Raw genomic sequence first — 21,467 nt, forward strand, 5'->3', positions numbered from 1 at the left:
GACAACAAGAAACAGAATAGTTAAAAACCAGGAGCACACTAGAACTGCAGTGGAGTAAATTGTACCTGCCTTCAAAATTTAAAGTAATTCAGTTTTTTTTTTTAATGTGAAGCTTTTAAAGACTGTTACCAATAAGGAAGAGTGGGTTTGAAAAATGAATCAATCATTAATGTTTTAAAAACCTGAAATACACTTTTTACTAATTTCAGAAACAATCAGAAACAGCAGTGGGGAAGGAACGAACTGTGGTATGTCTTCACGGTAAAATGAGGGGTAGTGTCCTCTTAAATATCTGTCATTTTATTTGTTACAGACTTACTTAAAAGTAATGAAAACTACTTCAATAATCTCACGGAACTAGTCTGAACTTGTAATTCTTATATTTGATTGATTAATTGATCTGCTTTTACCTTTTATTATTTTTACTTTTGTACACTGTATGTTTCACAGAGAACCCCGCAGTTATGGAGTGATTCATAAATGCAGCAGAAAGAAAGACAAGCTGAGCCATTAGCCTTTGAAATTGCTACAGAAGATGCCAGTGGTGAAGAAACAAGAGAGAGATTTGTGAGACTTCCTAAAGGGCTTCCGCAGAGTAGAATCAGCTAGTAGACCCAATCTGAGTCACATGACTCAGTTTGATGATGATGATTATTATTGCATATATTTCAACACTCCTAAAGTTTGAAAGTCAGTAGCACAGATGTTGTAAAGGTGTGGTGATTTGTCATGGAACAACCCCTTGAAGAAGATAACCCTGGTTACCCAGACCTTGTCGCTGGTTGCAAAGGGGCCCCCATGAGTGTTCAATTTTGTGCAGATATGTATCGGATAGCACGGCAAGTTACACTACAGTTGCTTACAGATGACCTGTTTATCGAGCATCTAGCCTTATTTGCTGACACAAAGTTTGTGGGCTGGTTATGCAACATTCACTGTTTATTGATTAGTGAACACTCCTTTTTATTTGTTTGCAAGATTGTATGATGTCTCATCAAGCAATTGTTATTACACACTTCCTAGTGAATTTCCCCCTCTCTTCACTTACCACAAAAAATGTTATTGGGTTTGAAAGTGAGTTTAGTTCTGAAAGATCTCAGGAACAACTTTAATTGTGCAACTTGCATTTCCTAGCATGTGACTGAATTCCTCTCACAAACTAGCAACAGTCTGGAAGCAACATTAGTTAGTATACATCTGAAAATTAGGAAACTGCCTGTCTTTGTAGCCACATTCTCATCCTGCTCTGAATAAAAATATTTCTAGCTCCACCCCACCACCACCACACTGATCTCTTCCATACTTAAGCAAAATAAAAACAACAATGTAAATTGCTTCCACATGGCTCCCTTGAAAACTCAAGTGTGCAGTTTCTGCAAATCCCTTCAGTGTTAATCATTATTCAGCTTCGTGGGCTATACAGAGCTTGTGCTCTTAACTCTTCAGTGTTGTGAGAATGGTTTTGCACATCATGCAAAGGTAGGAAGAATGCCTTGTGTTAGTCTTTCTTGCCAGCCTCGTTACCCAGGAATTGTAGAAAGAGGAAGAAGTGCAGCTCCTTTGCACTTTATATTTTGGTCGTTCCAAATAATGTAACAAATCTGCCCTCCAACTTCGTATCTAGAGAAAGCAGGATGTGCAACCAGAAAATGTTCTACAGTTTGAGGGACAATTAAGTAGTATTGCAGTGCTTACGTCTCTAGTATGCGGTGTTTGGGGATGGGCGGTACCTCTGGTGAGGGACACGTCATGCTCCTTCTGGGGTAGTTTGTCCACCGTTTGTCCCCATCCTGCACTCACCTCTCACCTGTGGCTCCTAGAAGCTGTCAGCATGTAAAAGCAACCGCACCTCAGGAACGGCTTTGACTGGCTGACTAAACCAGGTGAGGGGAGCTGAGTGAGTTGGGGACTCACTGCATGAAAAGACCGTCTCCACCCGATTGAGTAGACAAGACCAAGGGTGGGTCCAAAGGTCCAACATGTTGTAGAGGGAAGTGAGGGACAGGTCAATTCTGTATCCGGGGCAGATGTCTGCCAGCTCCATCTGGTACGTAGGCTAAGACCCTATCTGTCCGCGGACTGTCATGGCAGAGTGGTCATGCTCTGGTTATCTCCCGCTTGGACTACTGCAATGCGCTCTATCTGGGGCTACCTTTGAAGGTGACTCGGAAACTACAACTAATCCAGAATGCGGCAGCTAGACTGGGAACTGGAAGCGGCCGCCAAGACCATATAACACCTGTCTTGAAAGACCTACATTGGCTCCCAGTACGTTTCTGAGCACAATTCAAAGTGTTGGTGTTGACCTTTAAAGCCCTATATAATAATAATAATAATAATAATAATAATAATAATAATAATAATAATAATAATAATAATTTATTTATATAAATAATATAAATATACTGATATACTAAACGGCCTCAGCCCAGTATACCTGAAGGAGCGTCTCCACCCCCATCATTCTGCCCGGACGCTGAGGTCCAGTGCCGAGGGCCTTCTGGCGGTTCCCTCACTGCAAGAAGCAAAGCTACAGGGAACCAGGCAGAGGGTCTTTTTGGTGGTGGCGCCTGCCCTGTGGAACGCCCTTCCACCAGATGTCAAAGAGAACAACAACTACCTGACATTTAGAAGACATCCAAAGGCAGCCCTGCTCAGGGAAGTTTTTAATGTGTGACATTTTAATGTATTTTAAGCTTTGTTGGAAGCCGCCCAGAGTGGCTGGGGAGACCCAGCCAGATGGTCGGAGTACAAATAATAAATTATTATTATTATAACCTAGGAAAGGAGCCCATCTAGGAGGAGGAAAACTCTTATCTTAAAGCTTCACTGCCTTGCAGGAATGTCTGGGAGGAAAAAAGGTTAAGGCACGAACCCTACACAAATCCAGAGTGGAGTCCCTAAGGTGGTTGTATGGCGCCTTGCGTGCCTCTTTTTGGCAACTCCTGCAGCCCAGCTGGTGCCAAATGTCTTGCTCTGCTTTCCTTTGGGCCACATCAGCCAGGCTGAGAGGGAGGTCTTGTCATTTGGGCAGCCCAGGACCCCCGGACCCCCTGCCCAGGCTTGCGCCCCAGAGAGACCACTTCAGTGCTGCCAACCCAGCAGTTAGACTTCTGGCCCAGAGGGACACTCAAGACAGATGGATGCCAACCACCACCACCACCACCTCTCTGGCTGCTCCCACAGAGCTGCCAACGTTTCTAGACCCAGGGGCACATTTTGAGTTTTAGGTGAGGGCCGGGGGCAGCAAATCCTCTCTGGATACTTCTTGCCCTCTTCCCTAGATCAGCTCCACACACACATCCCAGAGAGGCAGGAAAAAAATAAATCACCCATGCAAACACACATTTTGACTTTTCTAAGGGATCTGGATGAAAGTCCAGTTCAGCAGAATTAACATGAGCCTTGAAATGCACACAGAGCTCAAAGAGGGTGTGGGAAAGAGTGTCCTTATTCAGTTTTCCTGCCATAGCGCCAAGTTCTTTTCAGGAGGGAAAAATGTAACTGCTCTCACCACCTCATGACTCGAGCTGAGTGTCTGTGAGAAGGAGGAGGGAGTTCAGAGGCTTCATGGGAGGCCTTTGAGAGACCTTGAAGGTGGCATTACACCCACAGGTGCTCTGCTGGCAACCCTTGTTCCAACCATTAAAACTCATCTATACTAACTCTGGAGCAAAGAGACATTAACAACCCAGGTCAACAATTTTCTTGGGAAGAAAAACATGCTATAGCACTGCTGTTCTTAGATCGGGTCACCGGGAACGCAAAGCAGACCAGCTTCCCACTGCAGAGAGACAGGCACATATTTTATATTTAGTATTTTTTTCAAGCTTATTTCACATGTCATTCATTTCCTTTGGGGAGGAAATGTGATGTCAATGGAAATCCTTTGTAGAGTTGGAGAGAAGAATATTCAAACCAAACTGAAGAGGAGCAATTTCAACGGATAGCTGGAAACTTTATTATTTTTATGAAAAATGTTATTTAGAAATGCAGCTATAACATCCCGACAACTTCCTTCTCACCTAATGCTTCCTATATGAAAAGACCTTCGAGCATGGAGAATTCACTGTGATTGTGGGAAAATTTAAAGGAAGCCTGTTGAATATGGCACAAAACTCCACTCAAACTGACTCGTGTCCATGGAACAGATGAAGTTCCACCTAACTGAATTTTATTCTATAACACTATTTCATTAGAACCTATACTAAGTGTTTCACTGCACAATCCTATGTGTGTCTACTTAAAAAACAGCCCCATTGACTTCTATGGGACTTTCTTCCAGGAAAGTGTAAGAGTGTAAGAGCTGTTTGACAATGGAAAGGACTCCATTGGAAGGGGATGGACTCTCCGTCACTGGAGGTTTCTAAGCGGAGGTTGGGTGGCTGTCTGTCATGGATGCTTTAGCTGATATTCCTGCATTGCAGGGGGTTGGACTAGATGACCCCTGGGGTCCCTTCCCACTCTACAATTCTATGATAAGCGTCTGCTGCATCAGACCAAAGACACGCTGACCAACCAGACATCTATGGGAAGCCTGCAAGCAGCACTGGGGCATAACAGCCCTCTTCTCCCCACCTGCAATTCCCACCTTGGCAACATTCTGCAGCAACAAGAGCAGCTCTGATCTTTCCCTCCTGGAAACCCCTTTCCCTGAAACAAGGGCCGGCTGCTGCCAATTGGGGCTGGTAGAGCAGAAGACCAGGAGGCCAAGTGTAGGTGGAGACGGAGCCAACAAGAGGCAGAGCCTACTAATTCTGGCTTCGTCCTCATCCTCGTCCCTGTTGAGTCCTACAAAGGCAACACTGCGGCTAAGGAGGCAGAGAGGCAAAGCCACTCCAGGGACAGAGGACAGATTTGGGTTGGTGGGACACTACCCCCATTCCCCCAAATGAATCAGCCTCCACTGCACAAAGCACAGCTTCCACCCTGCGCCCACATGCCAAGGACTGCTGCTCTGGATGCCCTGCATTTATCCTGCCGCACCAGGCTAGGAAGCAGTGTCTAAAGCAGGAGGGACATGTGGGAAGGAGGTGGCGGGTCTTGGGCTGTGTGGGCTGTTCCTAGGCACACCTTTCCTTTCTCAGGTAACTGTGCACATACTAATCTGAACAGCTGCACAGGATATTCTGTGGTCCTCTTCCAGGACGGGTCTATCACCTCCCCCCCTCTCGCCAGGATGGACGTGGGAAAGCTTCCCTGGACCCCCCAGATTCCCTTTCCTGAACTCCCCCCTTTTCTTCTCCCTCAGTGGAAGCATGGACCAATACAGTGCTTGCTGTCCATACAAATTGTGTTCTGGGCTTGTGCGTTCAGCCTCTGGGGCTGAACTGGAGCTGCGAGTGATTGGCATTTGGAGCTGAACTGTGTTGCTTTTATAGATCAGCAAAGTCTCCACCCTTCCTGGCAGGAGAGTTGTACCAGGAGCTTCACCCTTGGTACCCCCTCCCTGTCCCTGGGGAGATAATGGAAGAAATATCCTGTGCATTTCAGCCGCCTCCCTGCAGAAATATGCCCCAGTTATGGTCCCCTCCAGACATCCTTTTGATGGTGCATTCATAACTAGTTGCTTTCATTGTGGTATCAGGGCAGTGATACACAACCCTGCTTTCAATGCTGTTTGCGCCTGCAAAGTTTTTGTGGCAAACAATTAAACAGACCGTGGAATGATAGTCTTGCTCCTTAGGAAATACGGACTTATGCTTCAATCAACCAGACACGTCCTTGTGACTTTCTGTTGTTCTAGATGAGAAAAATGGAAACACAAAATAGATACATGGGGGAAGTAGATGCAGCTGCAGCCTGTCTCCCTGTTTGTCAGTAACAGCAAGGAAACTATGATTAACTTGACCTCTGACTTCCTGAGGGATTCCTTGCCCACATATGTCTTGCACTTCAACAATGATGAAGCCTACCCCATGATCTCTGCTCCTAGACCAGCCTTTTCTGCACTGAGGCTCCAAGATATGCTGTTCTGCTGTTCTGCTGGGGTTGGGGGACCGTGGTCTGACAGATATTGCTGGACCACGCCTCCCACAATGGGCATCAGGCCCCTTGGCAAACCAACTCTGCATTTCAAAGAAGTCTGCAAACATGACATGAAGGTTGGCAGCATCAACCTTGCCATGTGGGAACCCCTTGCAAATGACCCGAGTGCCTGGAGACAGGCAGGCAGGTTGTGCATTCATAGCAGTGAGCAGAGGAGGAATAGCCAGTGGGAGGAAGGCAGAGAGAAGACATGCCCTGGCGCATCTGCAGCAGCACAACTGGACACCTTCCTCTGCCCCGGCTGCAAGAAAACATGTCTCTCTCATATCAGTCTCCACACCCACAGAAGGCACTATAACCTTCCCACAGTTTGACACTCCTCCACTGTCCCACTGGACAGACAGATGCCAATAACTCCCATCATGCCCAACTATTGGTGATGTTGGAAATTGCTGGTCAGTCCACAACCTACATGCCATTCCTAGGCTTCCCCAATAGCAAAGCTATTCACACAAACTCACATTTTCAGAGGTGCCTAAAGAATCTGATGCTTTTGCTGACTCTCTAGGACCTGTTTTCAAACAGGCATCTAACAGACAATGAACAGAAAGCCAAACAAGGTATCTAAATGCTGCCTTTTCCTTTAAAGATCTAACCCACATAGATGTGGCAGCTGAACCCACTGCCTGTGGCCTCATGAATGTTAAACATTTGCATGGTGCAGAGTAGAGTGTTTAAAGAATTACAGCAAATAATAGGGCTAGGAGAATGCACACATCCTTTAATTTTGGCTCACTTCCTTTGATTAAAGCTCCTTGGCACAGAGCAGCCGCTGCATTAATCCACTGGGAGTTCATCTCCAGTTATTCATCAAGCGCCCATGATGCCAGACAATGATTTGTTACGGGTTTCTATTACAGCAAAACGACATCAAGAGAGAACGTACAGCAGACCTACAGAGATGCTCTTGCTTCACAACTTGTTCTCTTTCATTCTTTTTCCAAATGACCCTGCCAACAGTTTTATCTCCCAAGATGTAAAAGGCCTTTGACTTGAATGTGTTTCAATGTGATTTAAGCAGGTGTTGCAAGAAGAAAATCTGGACCAACAATGGAGATTGCTTTCCCAGCCCGGCTTATTTGCAAGAAAGCAATTCATCTGCGCCATGTGCTTATGCCCCTTTGGCTGCTACAAAGCTAAGCAAAACACGGCTGGAAAGGGAAGGCGTTTGGGCGACCATGATTTGAAAGCCCATTTATCAAGGGGGGTGGGTGGAAGGCTCCATGTGCCCTGTAACCTCAAGGCATCCTGGAAACTGTAGCTTATTCTGGGTACTGTGAGTTGTTAGGAGACCCCTAGTCCCCTCGCAGAGTGACAGTTCCCTGCAAAAAGGGACTGGTTGCTAAACTGCTCTGCCCTTGTAGCTCTGTGGGGTTCCTAACAACTCTCAGCACCCAGAACAAGCCACAGTTCCCAAAATTCTTTGGGGAGGGGAGACATGGCTGTTTAAAGTGGTATAGCACTGCTTTAAAATTAATGTTCCGATGGGACCAAAGAAGAGGTTGAAGATGACACCAGGTCTGGACTGCAGATTTTATTTACTTACCTATTACTGCTTATCATTTATAAAGTTTATACATTTTCACATATGCTGAACTTTTTTTTAAAAAAAAGAGAGTCCCTGCCCAGCCATTTTACGATATCATAGGAGGAGAAGGAGAAGAAGGAGAAAAAGAGAGATGGGGGAGGGGACAGGGAAGCACACCAGCAGCTGCTCTCTCTGTCCCAAAGGCATTCCAGGGGGTGAAACACATACAGATTTATGGAAAGACAAGACAACCAAAACAGCCATTTTAATAATAATAATAATAATATCTGTAATTTTAACATCCAAATACAACTAGCCACATTGAACATATAATTCAGAAACAGCAACCCAGATTTACCCGCCAAGGCCATCCTGGCTGGGACCTTGTTGTGTTGTTGCAGGTATCTGTGTGTGGTATCAAGCCTGTTTTCTTTTTCTTTTTAAAATATATTTATTAACTTTTCAGAGATTATACAAAAAAAGCAAAAAACAAAAATACAAAAATTAAAACACATATAATTTCATTCACTTATTTTCTCTTAACTTACTTCTCAGACCTCCTCATACCTCCCCTTTTTGTATTCCAATTCAAATTATTCATTCAGCAAATCCTCGCCCTTAATTTTCACTTAATTTTACACCTTTCTTTCTCCCCCCCCCCAATTATCTTAATCATTACAGCTGATAACCACTTAAATTCTATCCAACATGGTATCAAGCCTGTTTTCAGACAGAATTTCTCTCCCAATAACTTCCCATCCATGACCTCCAATTGCTTCTTCTCCAGGCTTCTTCAGGCTGTCTCTTCATTCGGTCCATCTCACCACCTGCTTCAACATCTGCCCAAGATCCATTTTACACATTCCGAGGGGGAACTTGTTGTCTGGGCAGCTCAGGACCTTCAGGCTTGCGTCCCGGGGGGGGGGGCACTTTGGAGCTGCTCATGTAGTGGTCTGACTTTACCCCCAGATGTGTCCTCATTGTCTCTTGAGACAGATGCCAACAAGTAGGTGCGAAAACTTCATCCTTCAATCTGCCAATTTATTATGCCAGTTTAGTAGTCAGCTGTGCACACACCTTGTTTTTTAATAAACAAAAACAAAAAAGCCTCACCCACAGTGGGGGGGGGGGGACCAGACAGTCAGGCAATTGTAAATTTGCTGGTGTGGTTTTCTGGTTTAGTATCTTTTGATTGCTCAGATTTGTCCAAAATCAGAAAACCACACAAGCAAATGTTACACACATATAGGCTAAGCTCCGAAGGCACCCTTACTACATACTACATTCTTCACACACACTTTTCAGATTGCTACCCAATATATCTGGTGCAGAATTTTTTTGCATGGTTGGTATGTCCAATTTAATGGTTTTGTGCAAATCTGAGAGATCAAAGGTGTGTGTGAGGGGGTATTGCATTCAGGAACAGAGCTGGAAAAGAAATGAAAGCAACGAGGAAGTCTTGGGCATGGAAAGGGCAGAAAGTGATGACCCGGAGGTGCACTCCGTTGTCTCTTGAGACAGATGCCAACAACATTTTTATAGTAGTTTATAGGGTGTTTACCTCTCCTCTATATTTTGTTTAACTGCCTGAGTTACTCCCAGCCCCTGTCCTAACCAGGAATGTAATTTTAGAAATCACAGATGTTGTTCCTCATCCCAGATAAGGGCCCACATCATCACTGGGAGCTGCGCACGGACGCGTAAATACCAACTATAATTTGGTAATCCAGATTGTCATTCAACACTAATCTCTTGAGAGGATCCTGGTCTTTTGCCAGAGGCCAGAAATTCTACTTTGAAGGCCAACAGGATTTTCATCCAATGAAACAGTTGCACTGAGTGTTTTCTAACCCAAGGCATTTGCCCAGCTGAGCCCCAGTATTTATTTCTCTCCCAATAAAACCCTATTTGCCCAGGCATCTATCTTTCTCTCTACATTAACAAGTTGTGGTATTTAAACTCAGCATTTCACAGAGTATTTCTGTAACTGAAGTTAAAGGTGGATAATTGCCTGGTGATGGGCAGCTAGATGGGTGTTTAGGGGGCCATTCTAAATCACAATTTAAATATTTATTTATCTTACTTATTTATTGAATTTATATACCGCCCTATACCCATAGGTCTCAGGGCGGCCAGAAGTTCAGATCTAATCACTGCCATGAACCCACCAGTGGACTCCAGGCAAGCCTCTCTCTCTCAACCTCAGCACACCAGAACAGGGGGGATTTGCCTTACAGCTGCTGTAGGGATTAGAAATATGTAAAACTTCACATGTAAAGCATGTGAAACATCTTGAGCACTTGGCCTGCCATATGTCCGAATTTCCTTTGAAAATGGCGTCCGGGCAGAATTTCCAGAAACTGGCTAAAACATCCCAGAAAAACCAGGCATATGGCAACCCATATTGGAAGTGTTGGTTTTTTTGGCAATTTTCCTAAAAAACAGTTTTCAAACTCCATTTCCGCCCCTCCCCCCATAAAGCTCAAAAACTATGGCCAGGAAAAAAAGCTAAACAACTAAGCTAAACTGATGAAGCATTTTTAGGCATTACCTACAGTTTAACTGGAGAAAGCCTGACTTCCTTGACTGATTGCCAAAATAACACTGAGCTAACCATCAAATAGGTGAAAAGGGGGGAGGCAGGGCACATTGATACACCAACAATATTTCAATATCAATAAACATTATTCATGTCGTGACATCACTAAAGCGTGTCTATACATGTGTGAGTACATCAGTTGCGACCACGCCGCCCGCCAGTTAGCAGTTGGCGTTTGACGAGAGTAGGTGTGTGTGGCGTTTTGCCCTCCTAGGTGACATCATGCTGGGTCATAAGGAAAGGGTTAAATGAGTGTGAAGTGATTGACAAGTGGGAACCCAAGGGGAGGAGTTAGAGTTAGAGTTAGGTTGTTAAGGAGTTAGTTGGGAGTTGGAGAAGGAAGAGGGAGGATAAGTCTGTGGGTTGGTCGAGTTGTGTTGTGAGAGAGTGAGAGAAACTGTTAGGAGGAGTCAGATAGACAGTTGGGAGAATCAGTTAGCAGTTATTAGGAAAGGTATAGAAACTAAGGATAAGAAACTGACAAGAAAAATTAACCGAAACCATAAACTTGTTCATGCTTATAAAATAAACTTGATTAATTGTTTTAATGTTAACAACTGTCTGGACTCCGTGTGTACCCAAGAGAAACGGGTTGGTGGCAGTGGGAAAGTGATCATAGTGGTGGCACAGGGATCAATAGACCGTCAAACGTCCGGTGACCCTGTGTGATCGCCACAGTGTGTTTTTAGCGTGACCAACGAAAAAATTACATGAAATGTAAAAGTGTTCCAACGCTGTTTTACATCATTTAGTTAAGATTTAAAAATACCAAAGGTAAGTTATTCCGCTCAGTAATCAGGACTTATTTTTAAATAAGTTCAGTGGTTTTATTCATAATTGTTAGTTTTTTGAAAATGTCCATTGGGGCACTTTGATACACAGGGCACACTGATACGTATAAAAGTGCCCCAATAGTGCCCTAATATACAAGTTTTGTGGGTGGCACTGTGGTCTAAACCACAGTGCCTAGGGCTTGCTGATCAGAAGGTCGGTGGTTCGAATCCCTGCGACGGGGTGAGCTCCCGTTGCTCGGTCCCTGCTCCTGCCAACCTAGCAGTTCAAAAGCACCTCAAAGTGCAAGTAGATAAATAGGTACCACTCCGGCGGGAAGATAAACACCGTTTCCATGCGCTGCTCTGGTTCGCCAGAGTCATGGTTTCACTTAGTCATGCTGGCCACATGATCCGCAAAAACTGTCTGCAGACAAATGCCGGCTCCCTCGGCCTGTAAAGCGAGATGAGCACCACAACCCCAGAGTCGTCTGCAACTGGACCTAATGGTCAGGGGCCCTTTACCTTTATACAAGTTTTATTGGGTTTAACAGAACCAAAAATAAACTAAGAAGAAAATATGTCATCATTCACAATCTGACTCCAGTACCAGACGGAATGAATATGTGGAATTGAGTGATGATAACAAAAAAGATTTTTAAGTTGCATCTGATCCAGAAGATGAGAATATAAATTTTGATGTTCCCAATCCTGAAAATATAAATGTTGGAGATTTCCTACTCATTAAATTGGAAAAGAAAAGAAAACTTTAGTTTACTACATGGCCAAAGTCATTTCTAAATATAATATGACCAAGTGTCATATCTCAGGAAAAAAACAGGATCTTGTATGTTTGTCTTCCCCATTGTAGAAGATAAGGCAAGCGTTGATTTCAAGGATGTTGTTTTGCAGTTGCCAAAACCAAATTTCTCAAAGGACACATCTCAAACATCATCTCTTTATACTTTTTCTATTGACTTCAGTAGATATATTGTGCAATAGAAGCTAAATGTTAAGTAATTATCTTATCTTTTATAAGCATGCTGTTTAAATTACTTTTTGACTACCTAATGTGAGTTCTTATGTTTTTTTATATAAGTTTTAATATTAATATTAATATAGGTTTTGATGTTTTTTTCAGAAAACCTGTAATAAAGTCTATGATATGTATGAAACACTGTTAGTTTTGATACATAATTTAGATTTTAAGTAACAAATTGTAAGGCTGATTATGATCTCTCACAATAAAATTTGTTTTTTTATATATATTTTTGTAAATAATTACCATTCTCATACAATTTACGCTTTGTATCAAAGTGCCCCATCCACTGTATCAAAGTGCCCCGTAAGTGGGGCAGAATGATACAAAACCCATTTTTTATTCAAGTCATTATATTCTCATTATATTCTAACTTTATTGGTTCTTTTGATTGCTGTTATAATATTGATTATGCCATGCATAAAGCAAATTTTTTTATTACTTGACTCATTTTGGTACATAAAATATGAGATTGAATTTTTCTGCATCAATCTGCCCCACTTCCCCCTAATCATAACTACATTCAGAAATTGGCCAGACTGGGGGGGAAGGACCATGGGTCACATAAGAAGAAATGTAATTGACCTAAGAAAAAAAGTGATTCTGGCTTGTAAAGTTCAGAAGATTTATTCCTTTTTAGAAGCCAAGCTATTCTTGTAAACTTCCCTTTGCTTAAGAACCTCAGATTCTTTTTTCCATACCCTCTGGTCCAATTTTCCTTCGGCTTTAGCAAATACTTGGAACCCAATCAAAGCCAAAACCAGCACTGAATACTGAAAAGAATTCACTACTACCAAACAAATCTCAATCCCATTCTCTTGGAAGAACCAGGAGAACCTCTTTAAAAGGGGGTGTGAGAATGAGGAAGCAAGAATCAGAGGTCCCCTGGGCACATACTTAAAGGTAAAGGTAAAGGGGACCCCTGACTATTAGGTCCAGTCATGGCTGACTCCGGGGTTGCGGCGCTCATCTCACTTTACTGGCCGAGGGAGCCAGCATACAGCTTCCGGGTCATGCAGCCAGCATGACTAAGCCGCTTCTGGTGAACCAGAGCAGCACATGGAAATGCCGTTTACCTTCCCGCCAGAGCGGTACCTATTTATCTACTTGCACTTTGATGTGCTTTCAAACTGCTAGGTTGGCAGGAGCAGGGACCGAGCAACAGGAGCTCACCCCATTGCAGGGATTCGAACCCCCAACCTTCTGATCGGCAAGTCCTAGGCTCTGTGGTTTAACCCACAGTGCCACCCGCATCCCTGAGCACATATTTAAAAGGAGCCAAAGGCCTCCCATGGCTACATCATTCTGGGGACTCCTGTTCAGCAGACAGGACTAGTCCAAACAGCCTTCTTTCAATACTCAGGACACAGTTTTGTTTATGCATTAAAATGAGACACACACATCCATTTACTCTCAATAAGATATATAGGTACTTTGCCAATCAGCTCCCAGAACAATGGGCAGGCAATGGTAGGATCCTTCAAGACTGTGTATCTGCACAGCCAGTCAGGGTTCAATGATGGAGTCTTTCTCTTCTAGCAATGGTGATAGCTCAGGTATGAACCTACACAGCTCAGTCCTCACTGGACCTCTTATTTTTATTTTATCCATTTTAAATTGGTTCCTTTTCAAATTAGGCAAGATCAACTTGTCTGTGGTCCATTCACCTGTAAACCATGTAAATAAAGCTTGCTAGCAAACACAAACTAGTACATTCACCCTTTAAAATAATAACTGTCAAGTATCATCAATCATTGCCATTAAAAGAATGTGGCCTAATATTAGGCATGGCATGATGTTTGATTGAAGTTAAGTGGTTTCTAGCTGTAATGATATAAAAGAATATGGAAAATTGGATCTCTAAATAGGTAAAAATTTAATGTTACAATATATTAAGATTAAAGATCAGGATAATAAGGAGGGAAAGAAATTGCTGAATTAATTAATTGAATTGGAACACAAAAAAGGGAGGTATGAGGAGGTCAGGGAAACAAGGATATGAATGTAAGATATGGAAAGATTGTTTTTTTATTATTTTTTTCCCTTTTTCTGTAAGTGTACTTACTTTTTTATTCTGTATTTTTCTTGTATTTTTATTTTTGTCTTTTACTTTTGTATTTCTTGTTTTTATGTAATTCCTTTTTCTGAAACTTTAATAAATATTTTATATAAAAAAATTAATAATATTAGGCATGGCATGCTTTTCTTTTCTTTTAAAAAAATTCCCATACAGGACCTTGATCTGTCTTCTAGCAATCCCCAGGCTAGACTGGGAGAGGCGGCATCAGCAGGCAGGTACCTAATGGGCATCGTTCTCTTCCTCCAGCAGAGCTTGGGGCTTCCCACTTCAGCAGTCAGAGAAAGAGCTGCCTTAGCAGGTCCCTGCCTCTCCCAGCTTTACAAAGGGTTTAAGTGGCATTTTGCTAAACCTCTCTGGCAGCATCCCAGGATGGTTTTACATCCATTGAAAAGAAACAGGGGGAAAAGGGCCACACAAAAGGAAGTGGGTGGCATCCCACCCGGCTTCAAACACAGCTTATACTAGAAAGGAAAACTGACCACTTGCAGCAAAATAGTGCAAAATTCCTGTTCAAGGTTCCATCAAGCCTGGACCTGGAGCTTTGCAGCACTGTTCAAGGTTTGCAGAGGGAGGAAGGCAGTTTCAGGAATAGCTCTTTTGTCAGCCCTAAATCTGAGAACCGCATTGATATGCAAGGGGTCGATTTCCAGAGAGTGGGCAGGGGAAAGTGGTCCTTTTTCTTTACCCCAGTTCCTGAAGCTCCTCCCTCCATACGCTGCAGGGAGAGGGCTTGTTTAGCATCCGGGATACTACAAAGAACTACGGAGCAGTGTCTCAAGGCAGGAGTTGGGCGCAGGTCACAAGGTGCCAGTGAAGTTAACACTTTTTGCAAAAAACAGAACAGCTCAGGCCTAGTGAGCGCAGCATCTCTTCCTGGTGGAACTTGCCCCTATGAGGCAGCTGTGGGGACTAAAGGTCCACACTTTCACACAACTAGCTAAATTTCCTCCTCTCCCAGGTCCTTCCCAAGCAATCTGAGACTTCTTCGCCTGGTCTGTCTTTGTTCCACCCTCTTCACACCTCTGCCGGTTCTGGGAAACCGGGGTGGGGGGTGGGGAGCTGGTCACAATGGGAGGGGGAACCCCCCCCCCGGCTTCTTCGGCAGCCTACCTCATGGCTGCCTCTTGGCCCCAGTCCTCTCCAGCTTCTGCTTCAGCCTTGGAATCTGAACTGCTCTCTGCCACAGCGTCTTCCTGCTCTCTAAACCTAGTGACCTCTTCTGCTTCCAACTTCTCCTCTTCCCAGTCTCCTCCCTCTGACCACTCATTGTCTTTCCACCACCAGTCCCTGGGGGTTCCCTTGGGGATTCCCCAGTTGGTGCCCTTCCACCACTCCTCTGCATCCAGCCAGTCCATTAATTTAGCATGCTGGACTTAGGGCTCTTCCTGCTGATCTGTTTATTAAGCATTCATCCTGATTTGTTTGCTCATTTAATGAGCAGTCATTCTCATTTGTTTGCTGGCAGGTTGGATGGCGTTGGATCAAAGCAAGTGATATCCCACATTTTAGAGTACAGTTTCCTGTAACAAAAAGTTCAACATTTTGGGGGAGCAGGTTTGTAGGGACTAACATTCCCCTAAATTCCATGAGTGCCATTTGGGTTTCCCATTCCCAATGGGATTTCTGAAGATGTGGGTTTCACCCACCCACCCTTGACTGAGAACTGGATCCTGAATTGCCAAAGCAGGCCCCGATTCAGATGGCAATGAGGCATCAGGCATAAGACTGCATTTTATTAATGTTTGATCAGGACTTGTATATTAAAGAGAGAGCTCAGATTTTCAAAAGTTTCAAGCCAGGCAGAAGACCAGCAGTTTACAACCTTGGTAATGTTTATCCTCCTAGACAAGGGCCCCTTTGATTGATAGCAGAAAACAATTCTCAAAGTCGTAAAAGCTGAAATTACAGACTGAATGAGGACACTGACCCTACATGTTACAGAAGATAAAAAAAGGCAGAAATAAATATAATTAGGAATGAGTAAATAGTAAAATAATGCCAATGTGCCTCCCAGTAAAATGAGCCAGATCTTCTTTCTAAGGTTAAAAGGCCAAGACCAAATGGGGAAGCATCTAGCTGGCAAGTCTTTTTTTCTAATGGGAAAAGCAGCTGGCTGAAGGAGGGGTTGTAAACTGGAGAGGCTTCTTTTGAAGCTGTTTTTTTACTGAGTTCCTTTTTACTTTACAAAGGCCTTATTCCTTTTAAAAGGCTACCTATGTTATGTATTAAATATATTGTCTTAAATGTAATTATGCAAAGGATTTAAGAAATGCTAGATTTCATATAGTTCTAAGAGTTGTATTTTGAAATTAAGTCAGCCACCAGTCTTGCCCCCCTTGCTAGACAAGAGACGCCGTCCTGAGCAGTCCTGATATATTAGTTGTCAGACATTTGTTTAGAAACCTTCAAATGAAGGAGATCTTTCAATGTTGATGTGAAACTCAAGATCCTTGACATATGTTTAAGATAAAAATTTAAGATTAACCATTTGTTTTAGAAGGCAATAGGGCAAGGAGGGCAAGAGGTGAGCTGGTAATTAAGATGCCTTGTTGAGACACATGTAAGATATATTACTACTTATTTGTCATTTATAGATGTAACAATATATAGCTCTTTGTGTTCCATATAAGGACAGGAGGATATGGGTGTATCTTTTGTGATTGGTTCTAGCAATCAGCCAATAGGAATTTCAACCAGGCTGATTGGACAGAGGCAGCCACAGGAGGAGCAAAGGGGGCTGGATTAAGGGAATATAAGTGCTGGCCATAATGGCAGGAGCCCAGGCCAGAGCTTGGTAACCATATACCACTGTGTCTCTCATTTATTTGTCTGACAAATAAATAATTATTTTAATTTCTCTATTGCTGCGTTGAATATTTCATTCCAGCTAAGCGTTAACCACAAGCAGGGTGCTACAGCGTGTGTTTAGAACTCCAGCACCACCATGTCTATCTGTCTATCATTTAAATTAAGACTTCATACCTCTGATGAAGTGGACCATGCTCCAAGAAACCTTTTGCCCTAATGAATTCCTTAATCTTTAAGGTGACCCCAAACTCTGATGTTTGGGAATGATTGTGTGCTTTTTGAAGGAAAGAGCTCAGCAAGCAAGGGGGCTCTGTACCTTAGAATAAATAAGGATAGGCTGAAGTTTACATAGGATTTGAATCAGCTAATCAAATATTTGGCTGCAGATCAACAAATTTTGATACTCAGAAAAAAGCTGAGTACTTCCATTGACAATTGACTTCCCTGGATACGGGATTACTCAAAGACATAATTACCAAGTTGCTGTTTTATCGAATCATCAAGATGACTGAGTTTAGCATAATAAGAGGTGCACCGAGAGCATTGAAGAATTCTGTCCAACTTTATTTTGCAATTCATTATTCATTATTCATTCATTACATTGTTATTTAGATTTTATACTTACAGTAATTATAATGTATATTTAATTAAGTGGTAGCATCCCAGCATGATTATTATATTGTATTTATATATTAGATATATGCTGTATAACTGACTTTCAAAGTAATGTTAATCTATATCAGTTATTTTGTCTTTCAGAGTCTGTTCTTGAGATTATTTGTCAGTATAGTATGAAAACTGCAGCCCAAACTATTTTTTAAAGATTGAAAAAATGCAGGAAACAAATTATTTTTCAATATTTAGCTGTGTTTGGCTCCAAAGCACTTATTATTGCCAGCTGTGTCAGATCTCTTCCCACAGTATTTACAGAGGAGATGGGGATTCTTTATAAATAGCATTTGCATGTCCTAGTTAGAAAGGCAGCTTTATTGACAAAAAAGAATTTATATTTGTTATGTACTGAGTTGACTAGGATCCAAACTGCAGCAGTCTGATTGGTCCTAGAACAATAGGATCCAAATTGCAGCAGTCTGATTGGTCCTAGAACAATAGGATTCAGAATGCAGCAGTCTGATTGGTTCAAGAACAATGCAGCAGTATGATTGGTTGGCAGGAACCACCCAATCATGCTCCAGATATAAGTGAATCCACAACCTGATTGGCTTACAGTAGAATTCCAGAATTAACCAATCATGTGCAGCCCATTGTGTAAATAATGTATATAAGCAGATACTTTGAGGGGACATTCATTCATTCCTCCTCACCACTATGAGCTGAATGAAGAGCATGAAATCACTTTGCGACTCTGAGTATATTTCACTGGCGACGAGGATGGGATCCCGCTGAGCTGACTGCCACACACAGCACCGCAGCACCGCCACCTGACGCACCGCTGCCTCGCACCGTGTATCCAGGCTTCAGCTCCGGGATACAAGGAACTCAGAATGGCAACCGACAGCAGCTTCTCGCCGTTCAACCCAGCATCTGGAGACTGGGAAGCGTATGCCTCCCGTTTCACCTTCCTCCTAGAAGCCAAAGGGGTCACCGATGAAGAAGACGCCAAGAAGAGGGCAATATTCTTCAGCATCTGCGGAGAGGAGACATTTGAAATCGCCCGGGCTCTCCTTGCACCTGAAGACGTCGCTACTGTTCCATCCAAAACAATAATGGAACAGCTGAAGGGGCACTTTTTGCCACAGCCCTCAGTGGTGGCTCGTCGAAATGCCTTCTACGCAAAGCGGCAAGCCCCTGGGGAAACCATAACTGGGTTTGTGACCTCTCTCCGCCAAGCTGCCCAGTTCTGCAACTTCTCAGAGCTGGAGAACATGCTTCGTGACCGCCTCGTCGGTGGACTGAGGGATGAGAAGCTGCAACGACGCCTCTACGCCAAGAAGGACCTAACGTTCCAGGTCGCTCTGGAGGAGGCCCTGGCAACGGAAGCTGCCGAGAGGTCGATGCAAGAGGCACGGCCGAGCCTGCCACCCCAACCGAGGGTCCACCATGAAGACCTCACCGACGACTCAGGATCTGACAGGGAGGAGGTGCACCGAGTACAGCAGCGCACTCAAGCAGCGCACAGACCACAGCTGCCTCGACGAGAAGGAGGAAACTGCGCAAGCTGCGGGGAGAGTCACGAGAGGAGGACCTGCCGTTTCCGCAATGCAGAGTGCAGGCAGTGCAGAAAATTGGGACACATCGCCCGGGTGTGTCGAGCTCGGCCCACCCGACGCCAGGCATCAGATGACCAATCCAAGAGCCCCAGGTCCCGGGGCCCAACGCACCAAGGCAACTCTACGGAGCTCACGGACTTCCAGGTATACCAGTTGCCCCACCCCAACGTAGAGAAAATTTATGTAGAGGTACAGATAGAGGGGGCCCCATGCCGCATGGAACTTGACACAGGTTCAACTCTATCCATAATCTCGGCAAGGACCTTAAGGAAACTGTGTCCTATTGGGGGTCCCAAACTCAGGCCGGCCCCATTCACCCTCCGGGACTTCCAGAAACGTAAGGTCCCCACAATGGGGGTGGGGACCTTCAGGGTGCAATACCGAGGGCGGACACGGCAACTGGACTTGCTCGTAGTCAAGGGCCCCTACATTAGCTTACTGGGATTGGCATGGTTTGGACCACTGGGGCTAGCTGTCACCGGGGTGAACCACACTAGCTTACAAGTGGACGTGGACGCCATATGCAAGGAATTTCCAGGGGTTTTCGACGGGAAATTGGGACAGTATACGGGCCCCCCCATTGCGCTACAGCTTGACCCCGCAGTACGACCGGTCAGGCTCAAGGCCCGCCGAGTCCCATTCGCCTTGAAACCCCGTATAGACGAGGAATTGGACCGACTCGTGGAGCAAGGAGTGCTGGAGCCAGTGCCTAATGCCCCCTGGGAAACCCCAATCGTCACACCCGTCAAGCCTAATGGTTCGGTCCGCATCTGCGCAGACTACAAATGTACCATAAACAAGGCCCTCACGGCCCACGCATACCCAGTGCCAGTGGTCAGCCATGTCCTTGCCACCCTGGCTGGGTCGAAAATTTTTGGCAAGCTGGACTTGGCCCAAGCATAACAACAGCTGCCAGTAGATGAGGCCACAGCAGAGGCACAGACGATTGTGACGCACAGAGGAGCGTTCAGGGTAAAGCGGCTGCAATTCGGTGTCAGTGTGGCACCAGGCATATTCCAGAACCTAATGGACTCGCTCCTTAAAGGGATTCCTGGCGTCACCCCCTTCTTCGATGATGTGCTGATTGCCGGGCCCACACCAGAGGAGTTTGAGGACCGCCTCCGCACTGTTCTGCACCGTTTCCAGACGGCGGGTCTCAAGGTGAAGCGGGAAAAATGTCTACTAGGAGTGCCTCAGGTGGACTTTCTGGGATTTATGGTGGACGCAGAAGGGGTCCACCCGACTGGGGACAAGGTACGGGCCATTTGTGATGCCCCAGCGCCCGAGAGCAAGACTGAACTTCAGGCCTTCTTGGGACTATTGAACTTTTACCATTCCTTCCTTCCCCATAAGGCAGCAGTAGCGGAGCCCCTACACAGACTCCTGGACAAGCGGGCCACTTGGGTGTGGGGCCAGCGCCAGGAGGCTGCATTCCAGGCAGTCAAGGACTTGCTTGTCTCAAACTCAGTCTTGGCACACTTCGACGAGAGGCTGCCAGTGGTGCTAGCATGCGACGCCTCACCCTATGGCATTGGCGCTGTCCTGGGACACCAACTCCCGGATGGAAGAGAGGTACCAGTGGCATACTTTTCCCAGACACTCAATGCAACCGAGCGGAACTACTCGCAAATCGACAAGGAGGGTCTGGCAATCGTGAAGGGAATAAAAAAATTCCATGATTTCTTGTACGGGCGGCCCTTCACCGTGGTGACTGACCACAAGCCGTTGCTTGGCTTGTTTGCCCCCGAAAAGCAGACCCCCCAAGTGCTGTCTCCTCGCGTCCTCAGGTGGTCAATTTTCCTTGCCAGCTACCAGTATGCACTGATTCACCACCCAGGGAAGGCAATAGGCCATGCGGACGCCCTCAGCAGGCTACCACTACCGGAAACAGGCCCTGACCCAGCACCTGCACAAGAGGTTATGAGCCTGGAGCTGCTTCCCAACCGCCCCATTCAGGCACAAGAAGTTGCGCACCATTCCAAGAAAGATAGGGTCATCTCCCGGGTCCTGGACTGGGTGTGGAGGGGATGGCCCTGGGCCAGAATTCGCTGGCTACACAACCCGCAAACATGAACTGTCGGCCCACAAGGGGTGCCTGTTATGGGGAAGCAGGGTCGTTGTTCCCCAGCCCCTCTGCAAAAGGGTCCTCACAGCCCTACACGAGACACACCCAGGAGTAGTAAGAATGAAGGCCCTTGCCAGGAGTTATGTGTGGTGGCCAGGGATCGACAGAGAGATAGAGGCCTGGGTCAAACACTGCCAGGCCTGCCAAGAATCACGCCCAGATCCCCCAAGGGCCCCAGTCCAGTCCTGGGAGTCCGCCAGAGCACCATGGTCACGCCTGCATGTGGACTTCGCTGGCCC

The 21,467-nt window shown here is 45.0% G+C and overlaps 1 protein-coding gene across 1 annotated transcript in view; it reads right to left on the bottom strand.

Moving 5' to 3' along the window:
- The window catches only part of FAM107B (family with sequence similarity 107 member B), a 107,503-nt gene that overhangs the window by 75,797 nt on the left and 10,239 nt on the right, over nt 1-21,467 (bottom strand). The window lies entirely within an intron of this gene.

Source organism: Podarcis vaucheri, assembly GCF_965113315.1.
Source record: "Podarcis vaucheri genome assembly, chromosome: 10".
NCBI lineage: Eukaryota > Metazoa > Chordata > Lepidosauria > Squamata > Lacertidae > Podarcis > Podarcis vaucheri.